Source organism: Phalangium opilio, unplaced genomic scaffold, assembly GCF_054372755.1.
Source record: "Phalangium opilio isolate 3A_F unplaced genomic scaffold, DU_Popi_V2 ptg000019l_1, whole genome shotgun sequence".
NCBI lineage: Eukaryota > Metazoa > Arthropoda > Arachnida > Opiliones > Phalangiidae > Phalangium > Phalangium opilio.
In genome coordinates, this window is record NW_028324152.1 from 3,159,997 (window position 1) to 3,180,149 (window position 20,153).

General features: G+C 38.5%; 7 non-coding genes and 68 pseudogenes across 7 annotated transcripts; all 75 read right to left on the reverse strand.

Annotated features, from left to right (window-relative positions):
• Positions 1-72: 72 nt before the first annotated feature.
• LOC149698817 (5S ribosomal RNA) lies at positions 73-191 on the reverse strand (annotated as a pseudogene).
• Positions 192-313: 122 nt separating this feature from the next.
• Positions 314-416, reverse strand: LOC149698818 (5S ribosomal RNA; annotated as a pseudogene).
• A 121-nt stretch (positions 417-537) lies between these two features.
• On the reverse strand, positions 538-640 carry LOC149698819 (5S ribosomal RNA; annotated as a pseudogene).
• Positions 641-777: 137 nt separating this feature from the next.
• LOC149698820 (5S ribosomal RNA) lies at positions 778-880 on the reverse strand (annotated as a pseudogene).
• A 122-nt stretch (positions 881-1,002) lies between these two features.
• Positions 1,003-1,105, reverse strand: LOC149698821 (5S ribosomal RNA; annotated as a pseudogene).
• A 137-nt stretch (positions 1,106-1,242) lies between these two features.
• On the reverse strand, positions 1,243-1,361 carry LOC149698822 (5S ribosomal RNA; annotated as a pseudogene).
• Positions 1,362-1,483: 122 nt separating this feature from the next.
• Positions 1,484-1,586, reverse strand: LOC149698823 (5S ribosomal RNA; annotated as a pseudogene).
• Positions 1,587-1,707: 121 nt separating this feature from the next.
• LOC149698824 (5S ribosomal RNA) lies at positions 1,708-1,810 on the reverse strand (annotated as a pseudogene).
• Positions 1,811-2,171: 361 nt separating this feature from the next.
• On the reverse strand, positions 2,172-2,290 carry LOC149698825 (5S ribosomal RNA; annotated as a pseudogene).
• A 121-nt stretch (positions 2,291-2,411) lies between these two features.
• Positions 2,412-2,514, reverse strand: LOC149698826 (5S ribosomal RNA; annotated as a pseudogene).
• Positions 2,515-2,650: 136 nt separating this feature from the next.
• On the reverse strand, positions 2,651-2,769 carry LOC149698827 (5S ribosomal RNA; annotated as a pseudogene).
• Positions 2,770-2,890: 121 nt separating this feature from the next.
• Positions 2,891-2,993, reverse strand: LOC149698828 (5S ribosomal RNA; annotated as a pseudogene).
• Positions 2,994-3,115: 122 nt separating this feature from the next.
• On the reverse strand, positions 3,116-3,218 carry LOC149698829 (5S ribosomal RNA; annotated as a pseudogene).
• A 137-nt stretch (positions 3,219-3,355) lies between these two features.
• LOC149698830 (5S ribosomal RNA) lies at positions 3,356-3,474 on the reverse strand (annotated as a pseudogene).
• Positions 3,475-3,595: 121 nt separating this feature from the next.
• On the reverse strand, positions 3,596-3,698 carry LOC149698831 (5S ribosomal RNA; annotated as a pseudogene).
• A 137-nt stretch (positions 3,699-3,835) lies between these two features.
• LOC149698832 (5S ribosomal RNA) lies at positions 3,836-3,954 on the reverse strand (annotated as a pseudogene).
• A 121-nt stretch (positions 3,955-4,075) lies between these two features.
• On the reverse strand, positions 4,076-4,178 carry LOC149698833 (5S ribosomal RNA; annotated as a pseudogene).
• A 122-nt stretch (positions 4,179-4,300) lies between these two features.
• Positions 4,301-4,403, reverse strand: LOC149698834 (5S ribosomal RNA; annotated as a pseudogene).
• A 136-nt stretch (positions 4,404-4,539) lies between these two features.
• Positions 4,540-4,658, reverse strand: LOC149698835 (5S ribosomal RNA). Its single transcript, XR_016382237.1, has one exon. It is a non-coding gene; the product is annotated as a 5S ribosomal RNA (ribosomal RNA).
• Positions 4,659-4,780: 122 nt separating this feature from the next.
• On the reverse strand, positions 4,781-4,883 carry LOC149698836 (5S ribosomal RNA; annotated as a pseudogene).
• Positions 4,884-5,245: 362 nt separating this feature from the next.
• Positions 5,246-5,364, reverse strand: LOC149698837 (5S ribosomal RNA; annotated as a pseudogene).
• A 121-nt stretch (positions 5,365-5,485) lies between these two features.
• LOC149698838 (5S ribosomal RNA) lies at positions 5,486-5,588 on the reverse strand (annotated as a pseudogene).
• Positions 5,589-5,724: 136 nt separating this feature from the next.
• LOC149698839 (5S ribosomal RNA) lies at positions 5,725-5,843 on the reverse strand. Its single transcript, XR_016382192.1, has one exon. It is a non-coding gene; the product is annotated as a 5S ribosomal RNA (ribosomal RNA).
• Positions 5,844-5,982: 139 nt separating this feature from the next.
• On the reverse strand, positions 5,983-6,099 carry LOC149698840 (5S ribosomal RNA; annotated as a pseudogene).
• Positions 6,100-6,220: 121 nt separating this feature from the next.
• LOC149698841 (5S ribosomal RNA) lies at positions 6,221-6,323 on the reverse strand (annotated as a pseudogene).
• Positions 6,324-6,444: 121 nt separating this feature from the next.
• On the reverse strand, positions 6,445-6,547 carry LOC149698842 (5S ribosomal RNA; annotated as a pseudogene).
• Positions 6,548-6,909: 362 nt separating this feature from the next.
• LOC149698843 (5S ribosomal RNA) lies at positions 6,910-7,028 on the reverse strand (annotated as a pseudogene).
• A 121-nt stretch (positions 7,029-7,149) lies between these two features.
• LOC149698844 (5S ribosomal RNA) lies at positions 7,150-7,252 on the reverse strand (annotated as a pseudogene).
• Positions 7,253-7,373: 121 nt separating this feature from the next.
• On the reverse strand, positions 7,374-7,476 carry LOC149698845 (5S ribosomal RNA; annotated as a pseudogene).
• A 122-nt stretch (positions 7,477-7,598) lies between these two features.
• Positions 7,599-7,701, reverse strand: LOC149698846 (5S ribosomal RNA; annotated as a pseudogene).
• Positions 7,702-7,837: 136 nt separating this feature from the next.
• Positions 7,838-7,956, reverse strand: LOC149698847 (5S ribosomal RNA). Its single transcript, XR_016382206.1, has one exon. It is a non-coding gene; the product is annotated as a 5S ribosomal RNA (ribosomal RNA).
• Positions 7,957-8,093: 137 nt separating this feature from the next.
• On the reverse strand, positions 8,094-8,212 carry LOC149698848 (5S ribosomal RNA; annotated as a pseudogene).
• A 122-nt stretch (positions 8,213-8,334) lies between these two features.
• Positions 8,335-8,437, reverse strand: LOC149698849 (5S ribosomal RNA; annotated as a pseudogene).
• A 346-nt stretch (positions 8,438-8,783) lies between these two features.
• On the reverse strand, positions 8,784-8,886 carry LOC149698850 (5S ribosomal RNA; annotated as a pseudogene).
• A 136-nt stretch (positions 8,887-9,022) lies between these two features.
• LOC149698851 (5S ribosomal RNA) lies at positions 9,023-9,141 on the reverse strand (annotated as a pseudogene).
• Positions 9,142-9,501: 360 nt separating this feature from the next.
• Positions 9,502-9,620, reverse strand: LOC149698852 (5S ribosomal RNA). Its single transcript, XR_016382100.1, has one exon. It is a non-coding gene; the product is annotated as a 5S ribosomal RNA (ribosomal RNA).
• Positions 9,621-9,757: 137 nt separating this feature from the next.
• LOC149698853 (5S ribosomal RNA) lies at positions 9,758-9,876 on the reverse strand (annotated as a pseudogene).
• A 122-nt stretch (positions 9,877-9,998) lies between these two features.
• On the reverse strand, positions 9,999-10,101 carry LOC149698854 (5S ribosomal RNA; annotated as a pseudogene).
• Positions 10,102-10,447: 346 nt separating this feature from the next.
• LOC149698855 (5S ribosomal RNA) lies at positions 10,448-10,550 on the reverse strand (annotated as a pseudogene).
• A 136-nt stretch (positions 10,551-10,686) lies between these two features.
• Positions 10,687-10,805, reverse strand: LOC149698856 (5S ribosomal RNA; annotated as a pseudogene).
• A 360-nt stretch (positions 10,806-11,165) lies between these two features.
• LOC149698857 (5S ribosomal RNA) lies at positions 11,166-11,284 on the reverse strand. The gene has a single exon (XR_016382101.1). It is a non-coding gene; the product is annotated as a 5S ribosomal RNA (ribosomal RNA).
• Positions 11,285-11,629: 345 nt separating this feature from the next.
• Positions 11,630-11,732, reverse strand: LOC149698858 (5S ribosomal RNA; annotated as a pseudogene).
• A 138-nt stretch (positions 11,733-11,870) lies between these two features.
• On the reverse strand, positions 11,871-11,989 carry LOC149698859 (5S ribosomal RNA; annotated as a pseudogene).
• A 122-nt stretch (positions 11,990-12,111) lies between these two features.
• Positions 12,112-12,214, reverse strand: LOC149698860 (5S ribosomal RNA; annotated as a pseudogene).
• A 136-nt stretch (positions 12,215-12,350) lies between these two features.
• LOC149698861 (5S ribosomal RNA) lies at positions 12,351-12,469 on the reverse strand (annotated as a pseudogene).
• A 136-nt stretch (positions 12,470-12,605) lies between these two features.
• Positions 12,606-12,724, reverse strand: LOC149698862 (5S ribosomal RNA). The gene has a single exon (XR_016382102.1). It is a non-coding gene; the product is annotated as a 5S ribosomal RNA (ribosomal RNA).
• A 343-nt stretch (positions 12,725-13,067) lies between these two features.
• LOC149698863 (5S ribosomal RNA) lies at positions 13,068-13,170 on the reverse strand (annotated as a pseudogene).
• Positions 13,171-13,308: 138 nt separating this feature from the next.
• On the reverse strand, positions 13,309-13,427 carry LOC149698864 (5S ribosomal RNA; annotated as a pseudogene).
• Positions 13,428-13,549: 122 nt separating this feature from the next.
• Positions 13,550-13,652, reverse strand: LOC149698865 (5S ribosomal RNA; annotated as a pseudogene).
• Positions 13,653-13,790: 138 nt separating this feature from the next.
• LOC149698866 (5S ribosomal RNA) lies at positions 13,791-13,909 on the reverse strand (annotated as a pseudogene).
• Positions 13,910-14,031: 122 nt separating this feature from the next.
• LOC149698867 (5S ribosomal RNA) lies at positions 14,032-14,134 on the reverse strand (annotated as a pseudogene).
• A 136-nt stretch (positions 14,135-14,270) lies between these two features.
• Positions 14,271-14,389, reverse strand: LOC149698868 (5S ribosomal RNA). The gene has a single exon (XR_016382103.1). It is a non-coding gene; the product is annotated as a 5S ribosomal RNA (ribosomal RNA).
• Positions 14,390-14,734: 345 nt separating this feature from the next.
• Positions 14,735-14,837, reverse strand: LOC149698869 (5S ribosomal RNA; annotated as a pseudogene).
• A 137-nt stretch (positions 14,838-14,974) lies between these two features.
• LOC149698870 (5S ribosomal RNA) lies at positions 14,975-15,093 on the reverse strand (annotated as a pseudogene).
• A 122-nt stretch (positions 15,094-15,215) lies between these two features.
• LOC149698871 (5S ribosomal RNA) lies at positions 15,216-15,318 on the reverse strand (annotated as a pseudogene).
• Positions 15,319-15,455: 137 nt separating this feature from the next.
• LOC149698872 (5S ribosomal RNA) lies at positions 15,456-15,574 on the reverse strand (annotated as a pseudogene).
• Positions 15,575-15,696: 122 nt separating this feature from the next.
• Positions 15,697-15,799, reverse strand: LOC149698873 (5S ribosomal RNA; annotated as a pseudogene).
• A 138-nt stretch (positions 15,800-15,937) lies between these two features.
• LOC149698874 (5S ribosomal RNA) lies at positions 15,938-16,056 on the reverse strand (annotated as a pseudogene).
• Positions 16,057-16,178: 122 nt separating this feature from the next.
• On the reverse strand, positions 16,179-16,281 carry LOC149698875 (5S ribosomal RNA; annotated as a pseudogene).
• A 122-nt stretch (positions 16,282-16,403) lies between these two features.
• Positions 16,404-16,506, reverse strand: LOC149698876 (5S ribosomal RNA; annotated as a pseudogene).
• Positions 16,507-16,642: 136 nt separating this feature from the next.
• Positions 16,643-16,761, reverse strand: LOC149698877 (5S ribosomal RNA; annotated as a pseudogene).
• Positions 16,762-16,883: 122 nt separating this feature from the next.
• On the reverse strand, positions 16,884-16,986 carry LOC149698878 (5S ribosomal RNA; annotated as a pseudogene).
• A 122-nt stretch (positions 16,987-17,108) lies between these two features.
• LOC149698879 (5S ribosomal RNA) lies at positions 17,109-17,211 on the reverse strand (annotated as a pseudogene).
• A 136-nt stretch (positions 17,212-17,347) lies between these two features.
• Positions 17,348-17,466, reverse strand: LOC149698880 (5S ribosomal RNA; annotated as a pseudogene).
• Positions 17,467-17,588: 122 nt separating this feature from the next.
• On the reverse strand, positions 17,589-17,691 carry LOC149698881 (5S ribosomal RNA; annotated as a pseudogene).
• Positions 17,692-17,813: 122 nt separating this feature from the next.
• Positions 17,814-17,916, reverse strand: LOC149698882 (5S ribosomal RNA; annotated as a pseudogene).
• Positions 17,917-18,052: 136 nt separating this feature from the next.
• LOC149698883 (5S ribosomal RNA) lies at positions 18,053-18,171 on the reverse strand (annotated as a pseudogene).
• Positions 18,172-18,293: 122 nt separating this feature from the next.
• On the reverse strand, positions 18,294-18,396 carry LOC149698884 (5S ribosomal RNA; annotated as a pseudogene).
• A 122-nt stretch (positions 18,397-18,518) lies between these two features.
• LOC149698885 (5S ribosomal RNA) lies at positions 18,519-18,621 on the reverse strand (annotated as a pseudogene).
• A 137-nt stretch (positions 18,622-18,758) lies between these two features.
• On the reverse strand, positions 18,759-18,877 carry LOC149698886 (5S ribosomal RNA; annotated as a pseudogene).
• Positions 18,878-18,999: 122 nt separating this feature from the next.
• LOC149698887 (5S ribosomal RNA) lies at positions 19,000-19,102 on the reverse strand (annotated as a pseudogene).
• A 122-nt stretch (positions 19,103-19,224) lies between these two features.
• LOC149698888 (5S ribosomal RNA) lies at positions 19,225-19,327 on the reverse strand (annotated as a pseudogene).
• A 122-nt stretch (positions 19,328-19,449) lies between these two features.
• Positions 19,450-19,552, reverse strand: LOC149698889 (5S ribosomal RNA; annotated as a pseudogene).
• A 137-nt stretch (positions 19,553-19,689) lies between these two features.
• On the reverse strand, positions 19,690-19,808 carry LOC149698890 (5S ribosomal RNA; annotated as a pseudogene).
• A 122-nt stretch (positions 19,809-19,930) lies between these two features.
• On the reverse strand, positions 19,931-20,033 carry LOC149698891 (5S ribosomal RNA; annotated as a pseudogene).
• Positions 20,034-20,153: the final 120 nt, after the last annotated feature.

Sequence of the window (20,153 nt, forward strand, 5' to 3'; positions counted from 1 at the left end):
AATAACAAAATGAAAATATGTTTGCTTTTTTCATATCTATTGGATTTTAAAAGAGGAAAAAAAAAGTGAAAAAGCCAACGGCACGCAGTGTTCCTAAGTGTTCTCCCTCCCAAGTACTGACTGCGCTCAACGCTGCTTAACTTCGGTGATCGGACGAGAACCGGTGTATTCAGCGTGATATGGCCGTTGCTGAGAGTGGTAGTTAATAATTTGAATTTAATTCACCTTCATCTTTATAAAACAATAACAAAAAGAAGATATGTTTGCTTTTTTCATATCTGGTGGAAATTAAAAGAGGAAATAAAAAGGAAAAAGCCAACGGCACGCAGTGTTCCCAAGTACTGACTGCGCTCGACGCTGCTTAACTTCGGTGATCGGACGAGAACCGGTGTTTTCAGCATGATATGGCCGATGCCGAGAGTGCTAGTTAATAATTTGAATTTAATTCATCTCATCTTTATAAAACAATTTCAAAATGAAGATATGTTTGCTTTTTTCATATCTGGTGGAAATTTAAAGAGGAAACACAAAGGAAAAAGCCAACGGCACGCAGTGTTCCCAAGTACTGACTGCGCTCGACGCTGCTTAACTTCGGTGATCGGACGAGAACCGGTGTTTTCAGCATGATATGGCCGTTGCCGAGAATGCTAGTTAATAATTCGAATTTAAATTAAGTGAGACAAATTCACCTTCATCTTTATAAAACAATAACAAAAAGAAGATATGTTTGCTTTTTTCATATCTGGTGGAAATTAAAAGAGGAAACAAAAAGGAAAAAGCCAACGGCACGCAGTGTTCCCAAGTACTGACTGCGCTCGACGCTGCTTAACTTCGGTGATCGGACGTGAACCGGTGTATTCAGCGTGATATGGCCGTTGCCGAGAGTGCTAGTTAATAATTTGAATTTAATTACCCTTCATTTTTATAAAACAATAACAAAAAGAAGATATGTTTGCTTTTTTCATATCTGGTGGAATTTAAAACAGGAAACAAAAAGGAAAAAGCCAACGGCACGCAGCGTTCCCAAGTACTGACTGCGCTCGACGCTGCTTAACTTCGGTGATCGGACGAGAACCGGTGTTTTCAGCATGATATGGCCGTTGCCGAGAGTGCTAGTTAATAATTCTAATTTAAATTAAGTGAGACAAATTAACCTTCATCTTTTTAAAACAATAACAAAATGAAAATATGTTTGCTTTCTTCATATCTATTGGATTTTAAAAGAGGAAAAAAAAGTGAAAAAGCCAACGGCACGCAGTGTTCCTAAGTGTTCTCCCTCCCAAGTACTGACTGCGCTCAACGCTGCTTAATTTCGGTGATCGGACGAGAACCGGTGTATTCAGCGTGATATGGCCGTTGCTGAGAGTGGTAGTTAATAATTTGAATTTAATTCACCTTCATCTTTATAAAACAATAACAAAAAGAAGATATGTTTGCTTTTTTCATATCTGGTGGAAATTAAAAGAGGAAACAAAAAGGAAAAAGCCAACGGCACGCAGTGTTCCCAAGTACTGACTGCGCTCGACGCTGCTTAACTTCGGTGATCGGACGAGAACCGGTGTTTTCAGCATGATATGGCCGATGCCGAGAGTGCTAGTTAATAATTTGAATTTAATTCATCTCATCTTTATAAAACAATTTCAAAATGAAGATATGTTTGCTTTTTTCATATCTGGTGGAAATTAAAAGAGGAAACACAAAGGAAAAAGCCAACGGCACGCAGTGTTCCCAAGTACTGACTGCGCTCGACGCTGCTTAACTTCGGTGATCGGACGTGAACCGGTGTATTCAGCGTGATATGGCCGTTGCCGAGAGTGCTAGTTAATAATTTGAATTTAATTAACCTTCATCTCTATAAAACAATAAAAAAAGAAGATACGTTTGCTTTTTTCATATCTATTGGAATTTAAAAGAGGAAACAAAAAGGAAAAAGCTAACGGCACGCAGTGTTCCCACGTACTGACTGCGCTCGAGGCTGCTTAACTTCGGTGATCGGACGTGAACCGGTGTTTTCAGCATGATATGGCCGTTGCCGAGAGTGCTTGTTAATAATTCGAATTTAAATTAAGTGAGACAAATTAACCTTCATCTTTTTAAAACAATAACAAAATGAAAATTTGTTTGCTTTTTTCATATCTATTGGATTTTAAAAGAGGAAAAAGAAGTGAAAAAGCCAACGGCACGCAGTGTTCCTAAGTGTTCTCCCTCCCAAGTACTGACTGCGCTCGACGCTGCTTAACTTCGGTGATCGGAGGAGAACCGTCGTTTTCTGCGTGATATGGCCGTTGCCGAGAGTGCTAGTTAATAATTCGAATTTAATTCATCTCATCTTTATAAAACAATAACAAAAAGAAGATATGTTTGCTTTTTTCATATCTGGTGGAAATTAAAAGAGGAAACAAAAAGGAAAAAGCCAACGGCACGCAGTGTTCCGAAGTACTGACTGCGCTCGACGCTGCTTAACTTCGGTGATCGGACGAGAACCGTCGTTTTCAGCGTGATATGGCCGTTGCCGAGAGTGCTAGTTAATAATTCGAATTTAAACTAAGTGAGACAATTTAACCTTCATCTTTTTAAAACAATAACAAAAAGAAAATATGTTTGCTTTTTTCATATCTATTGGAATTTAAAAGAGGAAAAAAAGTGAAAAAGCCAACGGCACGAAGTGTTCCTAAGTGGTCTCCCTCCCAAGTATTGACTGCGCTCGACGCTGCTTAACTTCGGTGATCGGACGTGAACCGGTGTTTTCAGCATGATATGGCCGATGCCGAGAGTGCTAGTTAATAATTTGAATTTAATTCATCTCATATTTATAAAACAATTTCAAAAAGAAGATATGTTTGCTTTTTTCATATCTGGTGGAAATTAAAAGAGGAAACACAAAGGAAAAAGCCAACGGCACGCAGTGTTCCCAAGTACTGACTGCGCTCGAAGCTGCTTAACTTCGGTGATCGGACGAGAACCGGTGTATTCAGCGTGATATGGCCGTTGCCGAGAGTGCTAGTTAATAATTTGAATTTAATTAACCTTCATCTCTATAAAACAATAACAAAAAGAAGATATGTTTGCTTTTTTCATATCTGGTGGAATTTAAAAGAGGAAACAAAAAGGAAAAAGCTAACGGCACGCAGTGTTCCCACGTACTGACTGCGCTCGAGGCTGCTTAACTTCGGTGATCGGACGAGAACCGGTGTTTTCAGCATGATATGGCCGTTGCCGAGAGTGCTTGTTAATAATTCGAATTTAAATTAAGTGAGACAAATTAACCTTCATCTTTTTAAAACAATAACAAAATGAAAATTTGTTTGCTTTTTTCATATCTATTGGATTTTAAAAGAGGAAAAAGAAGTGAAAAAGCCAACGGCACGCAGTGTTCCTAAGTGTTCTCCCTCCCAAGTACTGACTGCGCTCGACGCTGCTTAACTTCGGTGATCGGAGGAGAACCGTCGTTTTCTGCGTGATATGGCCGTTGCCGAGAGTGCTAGTTAATAATTCGAATTTAATTCATCTCATCTTTATAAAACAATAACAAAAAGAAGATATGTTTGCTTTTTTCATATCTGGTGGAAATTAAAAGAGGAAACAAAAAGGAAAAAGCCAACGGCACGCAGTGTTCCGAAGTACTGACTGCGCTCGACGCTGCTTAACTTCGGTGATCGGACGAGAACCGTCGTTTTCAGCGTGATATGGCCGTTGCCGAGAGTGCTAGTTAATAATTCGAATTTAAACTAAGTGAGACAATTTAACCTTCATCTTTTTAAAACAATAACAAAAAGAAAATATGTTTGCTTTTTTCATATCTATTGGAATTTAAAAGAGGAAAAAAAAGTGAAAAAGCCAACGGCACGAAGTGTTCCTAAGTGGTCTCCCTCCCAAGTACTGACTGCGCTCGACGCTGCTTAACTTCGGTGATCGGACGTGAACCGGTGTTTTCAGCATGATATGGCCGATGCCGAGAGTGCTAGTTAATAATTTGAATTTAATTCATCTCATATTTATAAAACAATTTCAAAAAGAAGATATGTTTGCTTTTTTCATATCTGGTGGAAATTAAAAGAGGAAACACAAAGGAAAAAGCCAACGGCACGCAGTGTTCCCAAGTACTGACTGCGCTCGAAGCTGCTTAACTTCGGTGATCGGACGAGAACCGGTGTATTCAGCGTGATATGGCCGTTGCCGAGAGTGCTAGTTAATAATTTGAATTTAATTAACCTTCATCTCTATAAAACAATAACAAAAAGAAGATATGTTTGCTTTTTTCATATCTGGTGGAATTTAAAAGAGGAAACAAAAAGGAAAAAGCTAACGGCACGCAGTGTTCCCACGTACTGACTGCGCTCGAGGCTGCTTAACTTCGGTGATCGGACGAGAACCGGTGTTTTCAGCATGATATGGCCGTTGCCGAGAGTGCTAGTTAATAATTCGAATTTAAATTAAGTGAGACAAATTAACCTTCATCTTTTTAAAGCAATAACAAAATGAAAATATGTTTGCTTTTTTCATATCTATTGGATTTTAAAAGAGGAAAAAAAGTGACAAAGCCAACAGCACGCAGTGTTCCTAAGTGGTCTCCCTCCCAAGTACTGACTTCGCACGACGCTGCTTAACTTCGGTGATCGGACGAGAACCGGTGTATTCAGCGTGATATGGCCGTTGCCGAGAGTGCTAGTTAATAATTTGAATTTAATTAACCTTCATTTTTATAAAACAATAACAAAAAAAAGATATGTTTGCTTTTTTTATATCTGGTGGAATTTAAAACAGGAAACAAAAAGGAAAAAGCTAACGGCACGCAGTGTTCCCAAGTACTGACTGCGCTCGACGCTGCTTAACTTCGGTGATCGGACGAGAACCGGTGTATTCAGCGTGATATGGCCGTTGCCGAGAGTGCTAGTTAATAATTTGAATTTAATTAACCTTCATCTCTATAAAACAATAACAAAAAGAAGATATGTTTGCTTTTTTCATATCTGGTGGAATTTAAAAGAGGAAACAAAAAGGAAAAAGCTAACGGCACGCAGTGTTCCCACGTACTGACTGCGCTCGAGGCTGCTTAACTTCGGTGATCGGACGTGAACCGGTGTTTTCAGCATGATATGGCCGTTGCCGAGAGTGCTTGTTAATAATTCGAATTTAAATTAAGTGAGACAAATTAACCTTCATCTTTTTAAAACAATAACAAAATGAAAATTTGTTTGCTTTTTTCATATCTATTGGATTTTAAAAGAGGAAAAAGAAGTGAAAAAGCCAACGGCACGCAGTGTTCCTAAGTGTTCTCCCTCCCAAGTACTGACTGCGCTCGACGCTGCTTAACTTCGGTGATCGGAGGAGAACCGTCGTTTTCTGCGTGATATGGCCGTTGCCGAGAGTGCTAGTTAATAATTCGAATTTAATTCATCTCATCTTTATAAAACAATAACAAAAAGAAGATATGTTTGCTTTTTTCATATCTGGTGGAAATTAAAAGAGGAAACAAAAAGGAAAAAGCCAACGGCACGCAGTGTTCCGAAGTACTGACTGCGCTCGACGCTGCTTAACTTCGGTGATCGGACGAGAACCGGTGTTTTCAGCATGATATGGCCGTTGCCGAGAGTGCTAGTTAATAATTCGAATTTAAACTAAGTGAGACAATTTAACCTTCATCTTTTTAAAACAATAACAAAAAGAAAATATGTTTGCTTTTTTCATATCTATTGGATTTTAAAAGAGGAAAAAAAGTGACAAAGCCAACAGCACGCAGTGTTCCTAAGTGGTTACCCTCCCAAGTACTGACTGCGCTCGACGCTGCTTAACTTCGGTGATCGGACGAGAACCGGTGTTTTCAGCATGATATGGCCGTTGCCGAGAGTGCTAGTTAATAATTTGAATTTAAATTAAGTGAGACAAATTAACCTTCATCTTTTTAAAACAATAACAAAAAGAAAATATGTTTGTTTTTTGTTCATATCTATTGGAATTTAAAAGAGGAAAAAAAAGTGAAAAAGCCAACGGCACGCAGTGTTCCTAAGTGGTCTCCCTCCCATACTGACTGCGCTCGACGCTGCTTAACTTCGATGATCGGACGAGAACCGGTGTTTTCAGCATGATATGGCCGTTGCCGAGAGTGCTAGTTAATAATTTGAATTTAATTCATCTCATCTTTATAAAACAATAACAAAAAGAAGATATGTTTGCTTTTTTCATATACGGTGAAATTTAAAAGAGGAAACAAAAAGGAAAAACCCAACGGCACGCAGTGTTCCCAAGTACTGACTGCGCTCGACGCTGCTTAACTTCGGTGATCGGACGAGAACCGGTGTTTTCAGCATGATATGGCCGTTGCCGAGAGTGCTAGTTAATAATTTGAATTTATTTCACCTTCATCTTTATAAAACAATAACTAAAAGAAGATATGTTTGCTTTTTTCATATCTGGTGGAAATTAAAAGTGGAAACAAAAAGTAAAAGCCAACGGCACGCAGTGTTCCCAAGTACTGACTGCGCTCGACGCTGCTTAACTTCGGTGATCGGACGAGAACCGGTGTATTCAGCGTGATATGGCCGTTGCCGAGAGTGCTAGTTAATAATTTGAATTTAATTAACCTTCATCTTTATAAAACAATAACAAAAAGAAGATATGTTTGCTTTTTCCATATCTGGTGGAATTTAAAACAGGAAACAAAAAGGAAAAAGCTAACGGCACCCAGTGTTCCCAAGTACTGACTGCGCTCGACGCTGCTTAACTTCGGTGATCGGACGAGAACCGGTGTTTTCAGCATTATATGGCCGTTGCCGAGAGTGCTAGTTAATAATTCGAATTTAAATTAAGTGAGACAAAATGACCTTCATCTTTTTAAAACAATAACAAAATGAAAATATGTTTGCTTTTTTCATATCTATTGGATTTTAAAAGAGGAAAAAAAAGTGAAAAAGCCAACGGCACGCAGTTTTCCTAAGTGTTCTCCCTCCCAAGTACTGACTGCGCTCGACGCTGCTTAACTTCGGTGATCGGACGAGAACCGGTGTATTCAGCGTGATATGGCCGTTGCCGAGAGTGGTAGTTAATAATTTGAATTTAATTCACCTTCATCTTTATAAAACAATAACAAAAAGAAGATATGTTTGCTTTTTTCATATCGGGTGGAAATTAAAAGAGGAAACAAAAAGGAAAAACCAACGGCACGCAGTGTTCCCAAGTACTGACTGCGCTCGACGCTGCTTAACTTCGGTGATCGGACGTGAACCGGTGTATTCAGCGTGATATTGCCGTTGCCGAGAGTTCTAGTTAATGATTTGAATTTAATTAACCTTCATTTTTATAAAACAATAACAAAAAGAAGATATTTTTGCTTTTTTCATATCTGGTGGAATTTAAATAGGAAACAAAAAGGAAAAAGCTAACGGCACGCAGTGTTCCCAAGTACTGACTGCGCTCGACGCTGCTTAACTTCGGTGATCGGACGTGAACCGGTGTATTCAGCGTGATATGGCCGTTGCCGAGAGTGCTAGTTAATAATTTGAATTTAATTAACTTTCATCTTTATAAATCAATAACAAAAAGAAGATATGTTTGCTTTTTTCATATCCGGTGGAATTTAAAAGAGGAAACAAAAAGGAAAAAGCTAACGGCACGCAGTGTTCCCACGTACTGACTGCGCTCGACGCTGCTTAACTTCGGTGATCGGACGAGAACCGGTGTTTTCAGCATGATATGGCCGTTGCCGAGAGTGCTAGTTAATAATTCGAATTTAAATTAAGTGAGACAAATTAACCTTCACCTTTTTAAAGCAACAACAAAATGAAAATATGTTTGCTTTTTTCATATCTATTGGATTTTAAAAGAGGAAAAAAAGTGACAAAGCCAACGGCACACAGTGTTCCTAAGTGGTCTCCCTCCCAAGTACTGACTGCGCTCGACGCTGCTTAACTTCGGTGATCGGACGAGAACCGGTGTTTTCAGCATGATATGGCCGTTGCCGAGAGTGCTAGTTACTAATTCGAATTTAAATTAAGTGAGACAAATTAACCTTCATCTTTTTAAAACAATAACAAAATGAAAATATGTTTGCTTTTTTCATATCTATTGGATTTTAAAAGAGGAAAAAAAAGCGAAAAAGCCAACGACACGCAGTGTTCCTAAGTGGTCTCCCTCCCAAGTACTGACTGCACTCAACGCTGCTTAACTTCGGTGATCGGACGAGAACCGGTGTATTCAGCGTGATATGGCCGTTGCCGAGAGTGCTAGTTAATAATTTGAATTTAATTCACCTTCATCTTTATAAAACAATAACAAAAAGAAGATATGTTTGCTTTTTTCATATCGGGTGGAAATTAAAAGAGGAAAGAAAATGGAAAAAGCCAACGGCACGCAGTGTTCCCAAGTACTGACTGCGCTCGACGCTGCTTAACGTCGGTGATCGGACGAGAACCGGTGTATTCAGCGTGATATGGCCGTTTCCGAGAGTGATAGTTAATAATTTGAATTTAATTAACCTTCATCTATATAAAACAATAACAGAAAGAAGATATGTTTGCTTTTTTCATATATGGTGGAATTTAAAAGAGGAAACAAAAAGGAAAAAGCTAACGGCACGCAGTGATCCCACGTACTGACTGCGCTCAACGCTGCTTAACTTCGGTGATCGGACGAGAACCGGTGTTTTCAGCATGATATGGCCGTTGCCGAGAGTGCTAGTTAATAATTCGAATTTAATTTATCTCATCTTTATAAAACAATAACAAAAAGAAGATATGTTTGCTTTTTTCATATCTGGTGGAAATTAAAAGAGGAAACAAAAAGGAAAAAGCCAACGGCACGCAGTGTTCCGAAGTACTGACTGCGCTCGACGCTGCTTAACTTCGGTGATCGGACGAGAACCGTCGTTTTCAGCGTGATATGGCCGTTGCCGAGAGTGCTAGTTAATAATTCGAATTTAAATTAAGTGAGACAAATTAACCTTCATCTTTTTAAAACAATAACAAAAAGAAAATTAGTTTGCTTTTTTCATATCTATTGGAATTTAAAAGACAAAAAAAAGTCAAAAAGCTAACGGCAAGCATTGTTCCTAAGTGGTCTCCCTCCCAAGTACTGACTGCGCTCGACGCTGCTTAACGTCGGTGATCGGACGAGAACCGGTGTATTCAGCGTGATATGGCCGTTTCCGAGAGTGCTAGTTAATAATTTGAATTTAATTAACCTTCATCTTTATAAAACAATAACAAAAAGAAGATATGTTTGCTTTTTCATATATGGTGGAATTTTAAAGAGGAAACAAAAAGGAAAAAGCTAACGGCACGCAGTGATCCCACGTACTGACTGCGCTCGACGCTGCTTAACTTCGGTGATCGGACGAGAACCGGTGTTTTCAGCATGATATGGCCGTTGCCGAGAATGCTAGTTAATAATTCGAAATTAAATTAAGTGAGACAAATTAACCTTCATCTTTTTAAAACAATAACAAAAAGAAAATATGTTTGCTTTTTTCATATCTATTGGAATTTAAAAGAGGAAAAAAAGTGAAAAAGCCAACGGCACGCAGTGTTCCTAAGTGGTCTCCCTCCCAAGTACTGACTGCGCTCGACGCTGCTTAACTTCGGTGATCGGACGAGAACCGGTGTTTTCAGCATGATATGGCCGTTGCCGAGAGTGCTAGTTACTAATTCGAATTTAAATTAAGTGAGACAAATTAACCTTCATCTTTTTAAAACAATAACAAAATGAAAATATGTTTGCTTTTTTCATATCTATTGGATTTTAAAAGAGGAAAAAAAAGCGAAAAAGCCAACGACACGCAGTGTTCCTAAGTGGTCTCCCTCCCAAGTACTGACTGCACTCAACGCTGCATAACTTCGGTGATCGGACGAGAACCGGTGTATTCAGCGTGATATGGCCGTTGCCGAGAGTGCTAGTTAATAATTTGAATTTAATTCACCTTCATCTTTATAAAACAATAACAAAAAGAAGATATGTTTGCTTTTTTCATATCGGGTGGAAATTAAAAGAGGAAAGAAAATGGAAAAAGCCAACGGCACGCAGTGTTCCCAAGTACTGACTGCGCTCGACGCTGCTTAACGTCGGTGATCGGACGAGAACCGGTGTATTCAGCGTGATATGGCCGTTTCCGAGAGTGATAGTTAATAATTTGAATTTAATTAACCTTCATCTATATAAAACAATAACAGAAAGAAGATATGTTTGCTTTTTTCATATATGGTGGAATTTAAAAGAGGAAACAAAAAGGAAAAAGCTAACGGCACGCAGTGATCCCACGTACTGACTGCGCTCAACGCTGCTTAACTTCGGTGATCGGACGAGAACCGGTGTTTTCAGCATGATATGGCCGTTGCCGAGAGTGCTAGTTAATAATTCGAATTTAATTTATCTCATCTTTATAAAACAATAACAAAAAGAAGATATGTTTGCTTTTTTCATATCTGGTGGAAATTAAAAGAGGAAACAAAAAGGAAAAAGCCAACGGCACGCAGTGTTCCGAAGTACTGACTGCGCTCGACGCTGCTTAACTTCGGTGATCGGACGAGAACCGTCGTTTTCAGCGTGATATGGCCGTTGCCGAGAGTGCTAGTTAATAATTCGAATTTAAATTAAGTGAGACAAATTAACCTTCATATTTTTAAAACAATAACAAAAAGAAAATTAGTTTGCTTTTTTCATATCTATTGGAATTTAAAAGACAAAAAAAAGTCAAAAAGCTAACGGCAAGCATTGTTCCTAAGTGGTCTCCCTCCCAAGTACTGACTGCGCTCGACGCTGCTTAACGTCGGTGATCGGACGAGAACCGGTGTATTCAGCGTGATATGGCCCTTTCCGAGAGTGCTAGTTAATAATTTGAATTTAATTAACCTTCATCTTTATAAAACAATAACAAAAAGAAGATATGTTTGCTTTTTCATATATGGTGGAATTTTAAAGAGGAAACAAAAAGGAAAAAGCTAACGGCACGCAGTGATCCCACGTACTGACTGCGCTCGACGCTGCTTAACTTCGGTGATCGGACGAGAACCGGTGTTTTCAGCATGATATGGCCGTTGCCGAGAATGCTAGTTAATAATTCGAAATTAAATTAAGTGAGACAAATTAACCTTCATCTTTTTAAAACAATAACAAAAAGAAAATATGTTTGCTTTTTTCATATCTATTGGAATTTAAAAGAGGAAAAAAAGTGAAAAAGCCAACGGCACGCAGTGTTCCTAAGTGGTCTCCCTCCCAAGTACTGACTGCGCTCGACGCTGCTTAACTTCGGTGATCGGACGAGAACCGGTGTTTTCAGCATGATATGGCCGTTGCCGAGAGTGCTAGTTAATAATTTGAATTTAATTCATCTCATCTTTATAAAACAATAAAAAAAAAAGATATGTTTGCTTTTTTCATATCTGGTGAAAATTAAAAGAGGAAACACAAAGGAAAAAGCCAACGGCACGCAGTGTTCCCAAGTACTGACTGCGCTCGACGCTGCATAACTTCGGTGATCGGACGAGAACCGGTGTATTCAGCGTGATATGGCTGTTGCCGAGAGTGCTAGTTAATAATTTGAATTTAATTAACCTTCATCTTTATAAAACAATAACAAAAAGAAGATATGTTTGATTTTTTCATATCTGGTGGAATTTAAAAGAGGAAACAAAAAGGAAAAAGCCAACGGCACGCAGTGTTCCCAAGTACTGACTGCACTCGACGCTGCTTAACTTCGGTGATCGGACGAGAACCGGTGTTTTCAGCATGATATGGCCGTTGCCGAGAGTGCTAGTTAAAAATTCGAATTTAAATTAAGTGAGACAAATTAACCTTCATCTTTTTAAAACAATAAAAAAAATGAAAATATGTTTGCTTTTTTCATATCTATTGGATTTTAAAAGAGGAAAAAAAAGTGAAAAAGCCAACGGCACGCAGTGTTCCTAAGTGGTCTCCCTCCCAAGTGCTGACTGCGCTCGACGCTGCTTAACATCGGTGATTTGACGAGAACCGGTGTATTAAGCATGATATGGCCGTTGCCGAGAGTGCTAGTTAATAATTTGAATTTAATTAACCTTCATCTTTATAAAACAATAACAAAATGAAGATGTGTTTGCTTTTTTCATATCTGGTGGAATTTAAAAGAGGAAACAAAAAGGAAAAAGCCAACGGCACGCAGTGTTCCGAAGTACTGACTGCGCTCGACGCTGCTTAACTTCGGTGATCGGACGAGAACCGTCGTTTTCAGCGTGATATGGCCGTTGCCGAGAGTGCTAGTTAATAATTCGAATTTAAATTAAGTGAGACAAATTAACCTTCATCTTTTTAAAACAATAACAAAAAGAAAATTAGTTTGCTTTTTTCATATCTATTGGAATTTAAAAGACAAAAAAAAGTCAAAAAGCTAACGGCAAGCATTGTTCCTAAGTGGTCTCCCTCCCAAGTACTGACTGCGCTCGACGCTGCTTAACGTCGGTGATCGGACGAGAACCGGTGTATTCAGCGTGATATGGCCGTTTCCGAGAGTGCTAGTTAATAATTCGAATTTAAATTAAGTGAGACAAATTAACCTTCATCTTTTTAAAACAATAACAAAAAGAAAATATGTTTGCTTTTTTCATATCTATTGGAATTTAAAAGAGGAAAAAAAGTGAAAAAGCCAACGGCACGCAGTGTTCCTAAGTGGTCTCCCTCCCAAGTACTGACTGCGCTCGACGCTGCTTAACTTCGGTGATCGGACGAGAACCGGTGTTTTCAGCATGATATGGCCGTTGCCGAGAGTGCTAGTTAATAATTTGAATTTAATTCATCTCATCTTTATAAAACAATAAAAAAAAGATATGTTTGCTTTTTTCATATCTGGTGAAAATTAAAAGAGGAAACACAAAGGAAAAAGCCAACGGCACGCAGTGTTCCCAAGTACTGACTGCGCTCGACGCTGCATAACTTCGGTGATCGGACGAGAACCGGTGTATTCAGCGTGATATGGCTGTTGCCGAGAGTGCTAGTTAATAATTTGAATTTAATTAACCTTCATCTTTATAAAACAATAACAAAAAGAAGATATGTTTGATTTTTTCATATCTGGTGGAATTTAAAAGAGGAAACAAAAAGGAAAAAGCCAACGGCACGCAGTGTTCCCAAGTACTGACTGCACTCGACGCTGCTTAACTTCGGTGATCGGACGAGAACCGGTGTTTTCAGCATGATATGGCCGTTGCCGAGAGTGCTAGTTAATAATTCGAATTTAAATTAAGTGAGACAAATTAACCTTCATCTTTTTAAAACAATAAAAAAAATGAAAATATGTTTGCTTTTTTCATATCTATTGGATTTTAAAAGAGGAAAAAAAAGTGAAAAAGCCAACGGCACGCAGTGTTCCTAAGTGGTCTCCCTCCCAAGTGCTGACTGCGCTCGACGCTGCTTAACATCGGTGATTTGACGAGAACCGGTGTATTAAGCATGATATGGCCGTTGCCGAGAGTGCTAGTTAATAATTTGAATTTAATTAACCTTCATCTTTATAAAACAATAACAAAATGAAGATATGTTTGATTTTTTCATATCTGGTGGAATTTAAAAGAGGAAACAAAAAGGAAAAAGCCAACGGCACGCAGTGTTCCCAAGTACTGACTGCACTCGACGCTGCTTAACTTCGGTGATCGGACGAGAACCGGTGTTTTCAGCATGATATGGCCGTTGCCGAGAGTGCTAGTTAATAATTCGAATTTAAATTAAGTGAGACAAATTAACCTTCATCTTTTTAAAACAATAAAAAAAATGAAAATATGTTTGCTTTTTTCATATCTATTGGATTTTAAAAGAGGAAAAAAAAGTGAAAAAGCCAACGGCACGCAGTGTTCCTAAGTGGTCTCCCTCCCAAGTGCTGACTGCGCTCGACGCTGCTTAACATCGGTGATTTGACGAGAACCGGTGTATTAAGCATGATATGGCCGTTGCCGAGAGTGCTAGTTAATAATTTGAATTTAATTAACCTTCATCTTTATAAAACAATAACAAAATGAAGATATGTTTGCTTTTTTCATATCTGGTGGAATTTAAAAGAGGAAACAAAAAGGAAAAAGCCAACGGCACGCAGTGTTCCGAAGTACTGACTGCGCTCGACGCTGCTTAACTTCGGTGATCGGACGAGAACCGTCGTTTTCACCGTGATATGGCCGTTGCCGAGAGTGCTAGTTAATAATTCGAATTTAAATTAAGTGAGACAAATTAACCTTCATCTTTTTAAAACAATAACAAAAAGAAAATATGTTTGCTTTTTTCATATCTATTGGAATTTAAAAGAGGAAAAAAAGTGAAAAAGCCAACGGCACGCAGTGTTCCTAAGTGGTCTCCCTCCCAAGTACTGACTGCGCTCGACGCTGCTTAACTTCGGTGATCGGACGAGAACCGGTGTTTTCAGCATGATATGGCCGTTGCCGAGAGTGCTAGTTAATAATTTGAATTTAATTCATCTCATCTTTATAAAACAATAAAAAAAAAAGATATGTTTGCTTTTTTCATATCTGGTGAAAATTAAAAGAGGAAATACAAAGGAAAAAGCCAACGGCACGCAGTGTTCCCAAGTACTGACTGCGCTCGACGCTGCATAACTTCGGTGATCGGACGTGAACCGGTGTATTCAGCGTGATATGGCTGTTGCCGAGAGTGCTAGTTAATAATTTGAATTTAATTAACCTTCATCTTTATAAAACAATAACAAAAAGAAGATATGTTTGATTTTTTCATATCTGGTGGAATTTAAAAGAGGAAACAAAAAGGAAAAAGCCAACGGCACGCAGTGTTCCCAAGTACTGACTGCGCTCGACGCTGCTTAACTTCGGTGATCGGACGAGAACCGGTGTTTTCAGCATGATATGGCCGTTGCCGAGAGTGCTAGTTTATAATTCGAATTTAAATGAAGTGAGAAAAATTAACCTTCATCTTTTTAAAACAATAACAAAATGAAAATATGTTTGCTTTTTTCATATCTATTGGATTTTAAAAGAGGAAAAAAATGTGAAAAAGCCAACGACACGCAGTGTTCCTAAGTGGTCTCCCTCTCAAGTAATGACTGCACTCAACGCTGCTTAACTTCGGTGATCGGACGAGAACCGGTGTATTCAGCGTGATATGGCCGTTGCCGAGAGTGCTAGTTAATAATTTGAATTTAATTCACCTTCATCTTTATAAAACAATAACAAAATGAAGATATGTTTGCTTTTTTCATATCTGGTGGAATTTAAAAGAGGAAACATAAAAGAAAAAGCCAACGGCACGCAGTGTTCCCAAGTACTGACTGCGCTCGACGCTGCTTAACTTCGGTGATCGGACGAGAACCGGTGTTTTCAGCATGATATGGCCGTTGCCGAGAGTGCTAGTTAATAATTCGAATTTAAATTAAGTGAGACAAATTAACCGTCATCTTTTTAAAACAATAAAAAAATGAAAATATGTTTGCTTTTTTCATATCTATTGGATTTTAAAAGAGGAAAAAAAAGTGAAAAAGCCAACGGCACGCAGTGTTCCTAAGTGGTCTCCCTCCCAAGTACTGACTGCGCTCGACGCTGCTTAACATCGGTGATTTGACGAGAACCGGTGTATTAAGCATGATATGGCCGTTGCCGAGAGTGCTAGTTAATAATTTGAATTTAATTAACCTTCATCTTTATAAAACAATAACAAAATGAAGATATGTTTGCTTATTTCATATCTGGTGGAATTTAAAAGAGGAAACATAAAGGAAAAAGCTAACGGCACGCAGTGTTCCCAAGTACTGACTGCGCTCGACGCTGCTTAACTTCGGTGATCGGACGAGAACCGGTGTTTTCAGCATGATATGGCCGTTGCCGAGAGTGCTAGTTAATAATTCGAATTTAAATTAAGTGAGACAAATTAACCGTCATCTTTTTAAAACAATAAAAAAATGAAAATATGTTTGCTTTTTTCATATCTATTGGATTTTAAAAGAGGAAAAAAAAAGTGAAAAAGCCAACGACACGCAGTGTTCCTAAGTGGTCTCCCTCCCAGGTACTGACTGCACTCAACGCTGCTTAACTTCGGTGATCGGACGAGAACCGGTGTATTCAGCGTGATATGGCCGTTGCCGAGAGTGCTAGTTAATAATTTGAATTTAATTCACCTTCATCTTTATAAAACAATAACAAAAAGAAGATATGTTTGCTTTTTTCATATCTGGTGGAATTTAAAAGAGGAAACAAAAAGGAAAAAGCCAACGGCACGCAGTGTTCCCAAGTACTGACTGCGCTCGACGCTGCTTAACTTTGGTGATCGGACGAGAACCGGTGTATTCAGCGTGATATGGCCGTTGCCGAGAGTGCTAGTTAATAATTCGAATTTAATTAACGTTCATCTTTATAAAACAATAACAAAATGAAGATATGTTTGCTTTTTTCATATCTGGTGGAATTTAAAAGAGGAAACATAAAGGAAAAAGCCAACGGCACGCAGTGTTTCCAAGTACTGACTGCGCTCGACGCTGCTTAACTTCGGTGATCGGACGAGAACCGGTGTTTTCAGCATGATATGGCCGTTGCCGAGAGTGCTACTTAATAATTCGAATTTAAATTAAGTGAGACAAATTAACCTTCATCTTTTTAAAACAATAAAAAAATGAAAGTATGTTTGCTTTTTTCATATCTATTGGATTTTAAAAGAGGAAAAAAAGTGAAAAAGCCAACGGCACGCAGTGTTCCTAAGTGGTCTCCCTCCCAAGTACTGACTGCGCTCGACGCTGCTTAACATCGGTGATTTGACGAGAACCGGTGTATTAAGCGTGATATGGTCGTTGCCGAGAGTTCTAGTTAATAATTTGAATTTAATTCACCTTCATCTTTATAAAACAATAACAAAAAGAAGATATGTTTGCTTTTTTCATATCTGGTGGAATTTAAAAGAGGAAACAAAAAGGAAAAAGCCAACGGCACGCAGTGTTCCCAAGTACTGACTGCGCTCGACGCTGCTTAACTTTGGTGATCGGACGAGAACCGGTGTATTCAGCGTGATATGGCCGTTGCCGAGAGTGCTAGTTAATAATTCGAATTTAATTAACGTTCATCTTTATAAAACAATAACAAAATGAAGATATGTTTGCTTTTTTCATATCTGGTGGAATTTAAAAGAGGAAACATAAAGGAAAAAGCCAACGGCACGCAGTGTTTCCAAGTACTGACTGCGCTCGACGCTGCTTAACTTCGGTGATCGGACGAGAACCGGTGTTTTCAGCATGATATGGCCGTTGCCGAGAGTGCTACTTAATAATTCGAATTTAAATTAAGTGAGACAAATTAACCTTCATCTTTTTAAAACAATAAAAAAATGAAAGTATGTTTGCTTTTTTCATATCTATTGGATTTTAAAAGAGGAAAAAAAGTGAAAAAGCCAACGGCACGCAGTGTTCCTAAGTGGTCTCCCTCCCAAGTACTGACTGCGCTCGACGCTGCTTAACATCGGTGATTTGACGAGAACCGGTGTATTAAGCGTGATATGGTCGTTGCCGAGAGTTCTAGTTAATAATTTGAATTTAATTCACCTTCATCTTTATAAAACAATAACAAAAAGAAGATATGTTTGCTTTTTTCATATCTGGTGGAATTTAAAAGAGGAAACAAAAAGGAAAAAGCCAACGGCACGCAGTGTTCCCAAGTACTGACTGCGCTCGACGCTGCTTAACTTTGGTGATCGGACGAGAACCGGTGTATTCAGCGTGATATGGCCGTTGCCGAGAGTGCTAGTTAATAATTCGAATTTAATTAACGTTCATCTTTATAAAACAATAACAAAATGAAGATATGTTTGCTTTTTTCATATCTGGTGGAATTTAAAAGAGGAAACATAAAGGAAAAAGCCAACGGCACGCAGTGTTTCCAAGTACTGACTGCGCTCGACGCTGCTTAACTTCGGTGATCGGACGAGAACCGGTGTTTTCAGCATGATATGGCCGTTGCCGAGAGTGCTACTTAATAATTCGAATTTAAATTAAGTGAGACAAATTAACCTTCATCTTTTTAAAACAATAAAAAAATGAAAGTATGTTTGCTTTTTTCATATCTATTGGATTTTAAAAGAGGAAAAAAAGTGAAAAAGCCAACGGCACGCAGTGTTCCTAAGTGGTCTCCCTCCCAAGTACTGACTGCGCTCGACGCTGCTTAACATCGGTGATTTGACGAGAACCGGTGTATTAAGCGTGATATGGTCGTTGCCGAGAGTTCTAGTTAATAATTTGAATTTAATTCACCTTCATCTTTATAAAACAATAACAAAAAGAAGATATGTTTGCTTTTTTCATATCTGGTGGAATTTAAAAGAGGAAACAAAAAGGAAAAAGCCAACGGCACGCAGTGTTCCCAAGTACTGACTGCGCTCGACGCTGCTTAACTTCGGTGATCGGACGAGAACCGGTGTATTCAGCGTGATATGGCCGTTGCCGAGAGTGCTAGTTAATAATTTGAATTTAATTAACCTTCATCTTTATAAAACAATAACAAAATGAAGATATGTTTGCTTTTTTCATATCTGGTGGAATTTAAAAGAGGAAACATAAAGGAAAAAGCTAACGGCACGCAGTGTTAACAAGTACTGACTGCGCTCGATGCTGCTTAACTTCGGTGATCGGACGAGAACCGGTGTTTTCAGCATGATATGGCCGTTGCCGAGAGTGCTAGTTAATAATTCTAATTTAAATTAAGTGTGACAAATTAACCTTCATCTTTTTAAAACAATAACAAAATGAAAATATGTTTGCTTTTTTCATATCTATTGGATTTTAAAAGAGGAAAAAAAAGTGAAAAAGCCAACGACACGCAGTGTTCCTAAGTGGTCTCCCTCCCAGGTACTGACTGCACTCAACGCTGCTTAACTTCGGTGATCGGACGAGAACCGGTGTATTCAGCGTGATATGGCCGTTGCCGAGAGTGCTAGTTAATAATTTGAATTTAATTCACCTTCATCTTTATAAAACAATAACAAAAAGAAGATATGTTTGCTTTTTTCATATCTGGTGGAATTTAAAAGAGGAAACAAAAAGGAAAAAGCCAACGGCACGCAGTGTTCCCAAGTACTGACTGCGCTCGACGCTGCTTAACTTCGGTGATCGGACGAGAACCGGTGTATTCAGCGTAATATGGCCGTTGCCGAGAGTGCTAGTTAATAATTTGAATTTAATTCACCTTCATCTTTATAAAACAATAACAAAAAGAAGATATGTTTGCTTTTTTCATATCTGGTGGAAATTAAAAGAGGAAACAAAAAGGAAAAAGCCAACGGCACGCAGTGTTCCCAAGTACTGACTGCGCTCGACGCTGCTTAACTTCGGTGATCGGACGAGAACCGGTGTATTCAGCGTGATATGGCCGTTGCCGAGAGTGCTAGTTAATAATTTGAATTTAATTAACCTTCATCTTTATAAAACAATAACAAAATGAAGATATGTTTGCTTTTTTCATATCTGGTGGAATTTAAAAGAGGAAACATAAAGGAAAAAGCTAACGGCACGCAGTGTTCCCAAGTACTGACTGCGCTCGACGCTGCTTAACTTCGGTGATCGGACGAGAACCGGTGTTTTCAGCATGATATGGCCGTTGCCGAGAGTGCTAGTTATTAATTCGAATTTAAATTAAGTGAGACAAATTAACCTTCATCTTTTTAAAACAATAAAAAAATTAAAATATGTTTGCTTTTTTCATATCTATTGGATTTTAAAAGAGGAAAAAAAAGTGAAAAAGCCAACGGCACGCAGTGTTCCTAAGTGGTCTCCCTCCCAAGTACTGACTGCGCTCGACGCTGCTTAACATCGGTGATTTGACGAGAACCGGTGTATTAATCGTGATATGGTCGTTGCCGAGAGTTCTAGTTAAAAATTTGAATTTAATTCACCTTCATCTTTATAAAACAATAACAAAAAGAAGATATGTTTGCTTTTTTCATATCTGGTGGAATTTAAAAGAGGAAACAAAAAGGAGAAAGCCAACGGCACGCATTGTTCCCAAGTACTGACTGCGCTCGACGCTGCTTAACTTCGGTGATCGGACGAGAACCGGTGTATTCAGCGTGATATGGCCGTTTCCGAGAGTGCTAGTTAATAATTTGAATTTAATTAACCTTCATCTTTATAAAACAATAACAAAATGAAGATATGTTTGCTTTTTTCATATCTGGTGGAATTTAAAAGAGGAAACATAAAGGAA